We start from the raw sequence: 9511 nt of genomic DNA on the forward strand, positions 1-9511 counted from the left end.
AGTAAATAACATATCGTCTTTAATATAGGATATTAACCATAACAACGACTGATATACGATCGCTACAGTAAATAACATATCGTCTTTAATATAGGATATTAACCATAACAACGACTGATATACGATCGCTACAGTAAATAACATATCGTCTTTAATATAGGATATTAACCATAACAACGACTGATATACGATCGCTACAGTATATAACATATCGTCTTTAATATTGGATATTAACCATAACAATGATTGATATACGATCACTACAGTAAATAACATATCGTCTTTAATATAGGATCTTAACAATAACAACGACTGATATACGATCACTACAGTATATAACATATCGTCTTTAATATAGGATATTAACCATAACAACGACTGATATACGATCACTACAGTATATAACATATCGTCTTTAATATAGGATATTAACCATAACAACGACTGATATACGATCACTACAGTATATAACATATCGTCTTTAATATAGGATATTAACCATAACAACGACTGATATACGATCGCTACAGTAAATAACATATCGTCTTTAATATAGGATATTAACAATAACAACGACTGATATACGATCGCTACAGTAAATAACATATCGTCTTTAAAACTCTCAATTAATTTGAAAACTCATCTACGAAGTTTACGCCTTATCTCAGTGTTCTTGATTACAAACTTTAAAAAAGTTCTGCATAATATCTGGCTACTTTATTTGTTTTTTATAAATTTAATAAAAGTAGTTTTTAACCTAAGCACCTAATATTTTATTATACTTTTCATTATAGAGGCAAAAATGCCAGTTTCAAGTGATAAGTCCTATTTATCATCCTCAGCAGTGCACCTGTACTAATTGTTTTAATTATATAATGAGAAACTACCTTCCTTCAACTAGCTGTAGATTGTGGGTAGTCTTCCCACGAAGAAGCCATTAGAAGCCTGAAGAATGATAAAGTACCTGGAATAAGCAAACCTTGAAGACAAGTGACAACATAACAAGTGGGATTCACAGCATTTGCAGCATGATATGGAAGAAGAAAATTCGGCCAACCCAGTGGAGGTAACCATTGCCATTCCTAAAAAAAGTGAATCTTCTTCAATGCATAAATTATCGCACCTTAACATGACAGACTTCAATAAAGCTTTTGATAGGGTATGACACAAATCATTTTAGCTCACAATAAAGAAGCATAACTTCAGCAAATCCTTGAACACTAATAGAATTAATTTACACCAGTGCACGTAGTAGAATGCTGAGCGACAACAACATCACCAAATAGTTCAAGACTTCAATAGGAGTGCACCAAGGTTTCCTGCTCTCACTAAGCCTTTTCAACCACTTCCGCTAGCAAATCATGTTAGACACCTTAGAAAAATTTACAAGAAATGTATCAGTTGGAGGCTGGAAGATCAACAACCTGCTGATGACATCGATTTGATAGCATGAACATCTGAAGAGTTTCAATAGCTTACACAAATGATAAGTAAAAGTAGAGAATAACAAAGTGGTGTCTAACTCCAAGATCATAAAGAGCAATGTTGATGTGAAGAATGGCAGAATACCATTGTAGAATACTTAACATCTGAAAGGAAGTCAAGACCAAAATAGCCATTACAACCAGCCAAGACAAGAAGAAATATTTAAGACATTGAAGATAAAGTTACATATGCTGCTTTATGGTTATGAGGCATGGTTGCATAGCAAGAAGTTAGAGAATAAAATTGAAGCATTTGAAATACGCTGCTTTAGGAGACTTCTGTGTGTCTTTCACACTGAACACCCAATCAACGAGTTTGGGAAGAAGCAAACAATTCGAAAAATTGGAAACTATGAACCGTTGTTAGAGGTTGTGCGATGGAGGCAATAGTTTGGACACATCACGAGAAGGCCGGACTCCCTTGCCAACACCATAATACAGGGAGGGAAAGCGAAAAACATGTAGACCCAGAAAATAGCTAAGGAACCAATATCAAGGACTGGACTGGGCTTCAACTGACAGAGTGCTCCAATGGTCGCAGTGGCTTCGGGACTGACTTGACTTGGCCTTTTGTGTGCGTCACCTTTTGTTTTTGACCTTAATGTATTAAAATTCATTAAATATAACGAGATTTTGTTCTAAGCTCTCTTTCCTTTAAATGTATAACATAAATGTGTGTAGTCATTATAAATATATATATATATACATACACACAATTGCCCATAATTATACATATATAACTACATTGTAATAGTAAATGCAAAGCCTATAAACAAAATTAAATTAAAACTAGTTCGTCAAATGAAATCTTACTTAAATAAGCTTCAATCTCTCGCTAGTATTTTAGAAAGTTTTCCTTGTTAATTTAGGCTTAACTTTAAGCTCACATTGGAACTTGTAGGTTATATTTCAGAGATAAAAACTGTTTCTTACTGGATCTATATAAATTTTACACTTTAACTGTACCTGTGTGTGCCAGGACACATATTACTTCGTTTTCATTTAAGGAAGATCCAATAACGGCATTTTGACCTTCGTAAGAATATGCTCTCTAATTTTAATCTGAAATGGCATTGCTGATTCTTAATCCGTTGATCTCCCAAGCTCTTCAACCATCTTTTTTACTGCAACAACAACTTAGCTATCAAAGATGCTCTTTCTAGCAGTATACAGTTCAAAATACAGACACACACATATGACACTGTTGTACTAGAATCTGTTATTTTTTATTTATTTAAAAAAAAACGGCCAAGATCTAAAGGTAAGCATGAAAGTTCATTAAACTTTCCTATTCGCGATACAGATTACACTTTTTTTCTCTAAAGAAACATTTTTGAAACATTCAAGGATTATACAACATGTTTTTACACCTTAGAATTGCATGAACGTAAAATCTTATTACTGGTATTGGTAAATATTCTTTATAGTTTTATAGGTTGAAACTATGTAATTCCCTAACTATCTTAATAAGCCATTAAGTCTGTAACTCAACAAGATGATGGAGATCTACGTCTAGAAAAGTGTATCAAACACAAATGTGGTTTAAGTCTTTGAAAGACAGGTACCGTAGCAATTTGCACGTTTTCCATTAGGTGTTGTCTCAGTAATACAGTGGATCTTAATGTAGTTATATGAACAAGACATTGTATTGATTTTGTGTCTTACGATATTCCTTGACGCGTGGCCCTTATCATAAAAGTCATGCTTACGAGTTTAACTACAGAATTGCTCGTGCATAGAATATATAGTTCCTGGTCACGTAAATCATTAGATTTTCCATTTTCGTGTCTTACCCATGTTATGACTAGATCCAGGTTGTAACTTAACACGAAACACAGTTACTGATATCATTAAAGTAGATTTTAGTTACGAATCGTCATCGTTGTGCTTTCACGAACTTTGAAAATGTCATTTGCGGAAAGTTGGACAGAGATTATTGATTCATTTTAACCACAAATAGTTCTTTCCATATGAAATCGAGACGAACTTTAATCTAGAATCAAAATATCTGGGTTCAACGCGACAAACGCAACATGCATTGCCTGCCACAAACGGTGCTCCCTATCCCTAATCACATTCCATTTTCGAGCTCTACTGAAAGCTGCTGAACTTTAAGAAAATCCTTATGATTCTAAACAACGAACTCAATCTCCCAGTAAAAACCACTTAAAATGTATGTTGCCACCTCTTTCCTCCCACTGAGAATTTATACATCAGGCAGATGATAGGGGGTCTGTAACGTATCAGCCAATGCAAGATAAAAAGCTAACGATCATGGTGTTGATGTCACCTCGAGCCTGCTAATATTGTTCAGTCTCAAGAAACCATATCATTTTTTATCCATGACTAGATTAAACGCCTTTTAAGTTGCAACCGAATTGACGCAAGTACAATGATTTTTTTTTATTTTTCCTATGGTAGATGGAAGAACACAAACTTAACTAATTAAGACTAGGGCGATAGATGAAAATATAAATAAATTGATTCAGACTAGTAAGATAGATGGAAAGTATAAACTTAACTGATTCAGACTAATACAATAAGTGAATATATAAAGTAAACTGATTCAGATTAGTGGGGTAGATGGATGATATAAACTTAACTAATCCATATTAGTGCGATGGGTGGAAAATACCAACTAAACTGATTCAGATTAGTACGGTAGATGGGGAATATAAACTAAACTGATTCAGATTAGTACGGTAGATGGGGAATATAAAATAAACTGATTTAGATGAGGACGATAAGTGTAAAATACCAACTTCACTGATTCAGGTTAACAAGTCAAGTGGAAATTGTCAACTTTTCTGATTCAGACTAGTGCAGTAGATGATAATATAAATTAAACTTATTCAGACTAGTGTGGTAGATGATAATATAAATTAAACTGATTCAGATTAGTGCAGTAGATGTAAATTGATTCAGACTAGTGCAGTAGATTAAAATATAAATTCAACTGATTCAGACTAGTGCAGTAGATTAAAATATAAATTAAACTGATTCAGACGAAGGTGATAGTGGAAAATAGCAGCTTAACTTAGGGTAGAACAACGATGCAAAGTTATTTGATTTGGACTTGTGCGGTAGATTTAATGCTGTCTCTGTTCATTCATTACAAACTAACTTACCCACTCACGCAAACCGGAGTATATTGACCACAAAAGTGAAGTTTCTATTCTCGAGCACGGCAACTGCCCATCTGCCTGTCTGACCAAAACGATTGAATGGCAGTTGTACAGGAAAATATATACACGCCAATATACTGAAACTTTCGAGGGAGTTTAAGATTTAGAAAAGATAGGTACGAGGATGGAAAATATAATAATGTATCCCAACGACAAAATAACGTTCTATCTATACATATATTGAGGTACTGCATTTAAATATTGCATTCTACACCTCAATATATGTACTGAGGCACTGCACTTAAAAATTAAACTGTACTCAGTATGTATACTGAGGTGCTGCACTTAAACATTGCATTATGCTCACAATTATATATGCGAGTTTTTTCTAAGACGTTATGTTTAGTGACTGATGTCTGTTATTTTTCGTTAACTAAATATTTTAAGTTTTTGAAGCGCTTTTCTTCTAATATATATATATATTTATAAGTAAACTGAATTATGCAATATCGGTATTAATTATATTTTTCACGCGAACTAAACGGGTCTCGGAGGTACACTTGAATAAAGACGACTGTGGTACAGTAATGCATATGATAAGCAGTGTACAAGAAAAGAAGCTGAACCTGGTTACCACAATTTAAAAACATAAATACAACTTCGGAAATCACAACAACAAAGTCCAGTTTCTTTATTTTCCTTACATCTGGGGTTAGAATCCTATAATATAATGTCTCTTTGGACTACACACCTGTAGATAGCAGCAGGTTAACACGTAGGGCTTGAGTTGAGTGGGAGCGTTTCTGTTGTTAGAAATTTTTATGAAAACGTTCCTGTTGTAAGATGTCCAAGGACATACGTGAACTTAGGTATGAAATATCACGATCTTACCAATTCATATTGTTTATGCAGGCCTACTTTGCGACACGTCATTCTTCTACATTTGAGTTACTTTTCTGTGTCAACATACATTGTGACGTCATCAAATAATCGAAATAAGAGACTCTGGCGGCACCCGGACACCCCCGCCTTATAGGGGCTGTGAAACTGGTCTCCACTTGGTAGCTTTACACAACTCAAGCCCTGCCAAAACATAGTGTTAAATTTAATAAAAACGTCATATTAGCTTCAACATCGTTATGTAGTTAGTGGAGAAAAAAAACCTTACCGTATCCAAATAGCTTTGGAGAATCTCAAAGTTTTCCAACATGCTTGAGTATCTACCAATGGTTACTTAATCAACACACGTTATAATGTTTTTTATTTAGATAAATCTGCCCCACAGGTTAAAACTCATTATTATTGAGGACTTAAATACATAATAACAGAGATTGCTTTATAAAACAAGTTTGTGTGACCTGGTAGTGTTCGTCATTTTGTTTTCTCGAAAACTTGAAATACTTTGTCATTTAAGTATTTAACAGAGTAATATAATTAGATGAACATGAATATAAACGTTGTCTTTAAAAACAACTTACCAAGTATAGGGTTCAGCGAAATACTTTGTCATTTAAGTATTTAACAGAGTAATATAATTAGATGAACATGAATATAAACGTTGTCTTTAAAAACAACTTACCAAGTATACGGTTCAGCGAAATACTTTGCCATTTAAGTATTTAACAGAGTAATATAATTAGATGAACATGAATATAAACGTTGTCTTTAAAAACAATTTACCAAGTATAGGGTTCAGCGAAATACTTTGTGTGGATTTATATTTAATTATTTAAAGAGATTCGCCAGAAAGATAAATGTATCATTGTCTCTACAAAGACGTGTTAAAAAGTTGAATGCTATAATTTTTCGACAGAGACATGTTAGAATTTCAAGGTTTAAATGTGTTTTAAAGAGGAGTATTGCCACCTGGTGGCTCAGCGGCAAATCTGCGGCTTATAACGCCAAGAATCAGTTTTGGACACCCTTGTTGGGCATAGCACAGACTTATTTATTTATTGTGCAGCTTTGTAATTAACAACAAAGAAACAAAACAAGAAGGGTTAGAAGATTGAATGTTTTAATTTTTCGGACCTCATTCCATTATAGATCTTATGGAGAATCAGGAAGTTTCAAAGAAAGGGATGGAATAATGTTCTACTTTTCTTTATATAGGCTTAAGAACAATATTATCTAAGCCTTCGAAACGTGAATTTGCAGCTCAGATGAGTGAATTTCTTGTGTTAATAAAATCATTCACTGGGGTTTTAAAGTCAGGGGCTGCAATCGCCACCATATTTCCATTAATACCAACTATCTAGCAACACACCAAAGACCTAATAGGAGTTTCAACACATTCAGAAATTAATGTAATAAGTCTGTCAACAACATTTCCGAACACGTATATACATATGACAAATAGGACGTATATAAATTACTCCTCCTTATATATATAGGCAGAACTTTTATGGCTATATAAAGGCTCTCCGTTGCATGCTAAAAATTCAGGGGATAATTATCTTCCAAATACTTAATATGTTTTTATAACAACATTTAAAGTAATTCCACGTTCAACGTATAGACCCTTTAATTTTTTTATGTTTAGTGTAATTTATAAACATTTCGTGAACAGAAACATTGCCAGAAGTATAATTAAGATTAGAATGATACCTTGACATTTTTAGATTTTTTTATTCGTGTCATGTGGAGTATTTCTACAATGAATTCAAGGATCTAATTTCATTACAGGTAATTAGTTGGGCAACTTAATGGATTTGAACTAATAACGTGAGTTGAAAGATTAAATAATTGCATATCACAATGTATTTTTCTTTCAAATTAAAGAAAACAAAACGTTAAGGAACCTCACTATACACACACACACACACATATATATATACATATTATTTTATGGAATCAACAAAATCACACACACATGTTACTAAGCTTTTATAGAATATCGTATAATGAATTACCTACGATATTGAAAATCATTTATTGAAAAATATAAGTGCCCAATTAAAATTCCTAAAACAAAACATCTTTCTGTTTATATAATTTGATACTATTATTTTAAGAATAATGTGATATTTTTATAATATCTGTGGAATCAATTTCACAATAATGTTATATTTATTTATGCATTATGGGAAAATAACGTTAAAAATTAACACAGTAATGTTCTAATTGATTATACTTGCCATGATACATTAGTATTAGGCTTCTTACATTTTTAAACACTACATTCTATACTTAAACCCTTAGGCATTTTCAGGAATTAGAAGAGTTTATAATAAAGTATTTCGATCACACTATATTTGTCATATCCATCGCCGACGACGCGCTTCGCCCAATCCACAGCTCTTCAGGCCACCCGGGATACAACAACCACAGCAGCAGTCGGAACACCATTTATATAAGCTATTTGTTACCATCATATACATGGAAGATCCACGATTTAGGATTTTAGTCAAAATAAGGGGCCTACTTTTTCTACGTAAGATATTTTTTAATTAATTGAGCCAGAGTTTTAGCAGTTAGCGCATTCTCGTGTTATCATGTCGATTTGTTTTTCTCAGCTTACGCAAGGAGGTGTAAAATATGATATGACAATCTCCATAGAACTTCGCAAGGCCAAGCAGTCTGTGGACTTCGGCATTTTTTAAATATCTCAGGCCTTTTTGGAATTAGGAGATATTATTTCTTTCGAGAATATATACATAAAGTTGTCGAATATTTATTAAGTTTGCATTTATCTTGTTGAAGATCTTAGCTTATTCTCCCTTAATATTTCAAACACGTCTGTGAGTCGGTCCTTTGTCGTGAGTTTCTTGGTCAATACCATGTGCTAAAATGTCATCACTAACACTTGTGGCTCCAGGAATACCATTTAAAATTTGACGTATAGTTCTTTGAAACTTCTACGGTTGATGATATCTTGATGTTTAGCATGGTGTATCGTCTGAAACATAAGTGATGAGAAAGCGTGTACCATTTCTCCAGTCCTAGTTCTAGCTGATGATATATTGTTTAAAAAAAAAGAATTGAGTTCCATTCAAATGTTGTATTATGTCATCAGTCATTGCAGTGATACATAGTTCTCTTTCAATAATTTGAACTGGCATGCCATAACATACTCTGATCTTGCCTGGCTAGTTAGGCTTGGGAATGATTATTGTCAGTGAGATCTTTGGAGTTAATTCATTTACCTATTCTATAGTTCCTTAACTTTCTAGCGATGATAATTCTGCTCTTACCTTCTAACTGATGTTGAATAGGTTGTAGGGTTGAATCAATGATTTTATGCTTTTTTACGTAAAGTTTAAATCTTATGTTTTTATATTCTTATGTTTTTCTGTTCCTCTATTCTAGAAAAAAAGATCCTATTTTAAAGTGAGTTCTTGCCAGGAAGGATGCACATTCTACAGCTAAAAGCCTTAATGCAGTTGTGTTTGTGAATCTCAAGAGTGATTCCTTTTTTGTTTGTCTTTAGAGACACGAAATGTGACTTGAGTGACTACTTTCTCGTGTTTTAGCATCGTTTGAAATTATCTCTCAAACCAAACCCCTATACGTTTATTGCTAGTTTTGGAACATGGGGTGTGGGAGCAAGCTGTTGTAATTTGATGTTAGCTATTGCACCAGTGTCCAGTAAGAGTTCACTGCGGATACTCAACACAGTGAAGTTTGTTTTGTCCTGTATTTTGGAAAGAAGAAAAATTCATCATCACTAGAAGAGCATGCGTTCCCGAAGGTTTTTTCTGTAATTCGACTCATTTCTATCTATTCTATAAAATGAGACTGGCCTAGACTAAGTTTGAACGGGTGCATCGTGATAGATATTATTCGTTATACAGCTATGACTTGTTGATCTTATCGTTTGACAAGGCCGACTTTTGTGGGACATAATTTGCCACAGTAAATACACGTCTTTTGTTGAAAGTGTGTATTTTTTGTGAAGTTAAT

The sequence above is a fragment of the Limulus polyphemus genome, unplaced genomic scaffold (assembly GCF_000517525.1).
Source record: "Limulus polyphemus unplaced genomic scaffold, Limulus_polyphemus-2.1.2 Scaffold114, whole genome shotgun sequence".
Taxonomy (NCBI): domain Eukaryota; kingdom Metazoa; phylum Arthropoda; class Merostomata; order Xiphosura; family Limulidae; genus Limulus; species Limulus polyphemus.